The following is a 453-nucleotide window of genomic DNA, read 5'->3' as shown; positions in this document are numbered from 1 at the left end:
CAGAACAACTACTTCAAGAATATCCCCACATACAAGCAATATTCACCATCTTTTATTTAAATCTAAAATTGCATTCAAATCAACTCTGGAATAGGGCTGGGTGGAGATATGGACAAACATTATACCAACATATGACTGAGACTTGCTGCTTGAGTGAAGGTTGTGTTTTTTTCTTTATTACCAGAGAATGACAAACACTAGATAAACAGAAAAACATTGATTATACCTTCTCATTGCGGTTGCACAATGCATGAGCATTATTAAACATTAATGTTGGAGTTTTTGAATATTGATATTGATGAAACTTAATCTGTAATTGATTCTATTTACTCTGAAAAGGGCCTGTTGATGAAATACTTGCATCGGCTAAGTGTGTTTGGAAATCTCATCAACATTACGCACGAGTGTCACTGAGTCCAGTCCACCTTAAATCAACTCTGCCAGACTGTGCGC

The sequence above is a fragment of the Pleuronectes platessa genome, chromosome 14 (genome assembly GCF_947347685.1).
Source record: "Pleuronectes platessa chromosome 14, fPlePla1.1, whole genome shotgun sequence".
Taxonomy (NCBI): Eukaryota; Metazoa; Chordata; class Actinopteri; order Pleuronectiformes; family Pleuronectidae; genus Pleuronectes; species Pleuronectes platessa.
The sequence above is the reverse complement of the archived record's forward strand: the minus strand, read 5'-3'. Positions refer to the sequence as shown.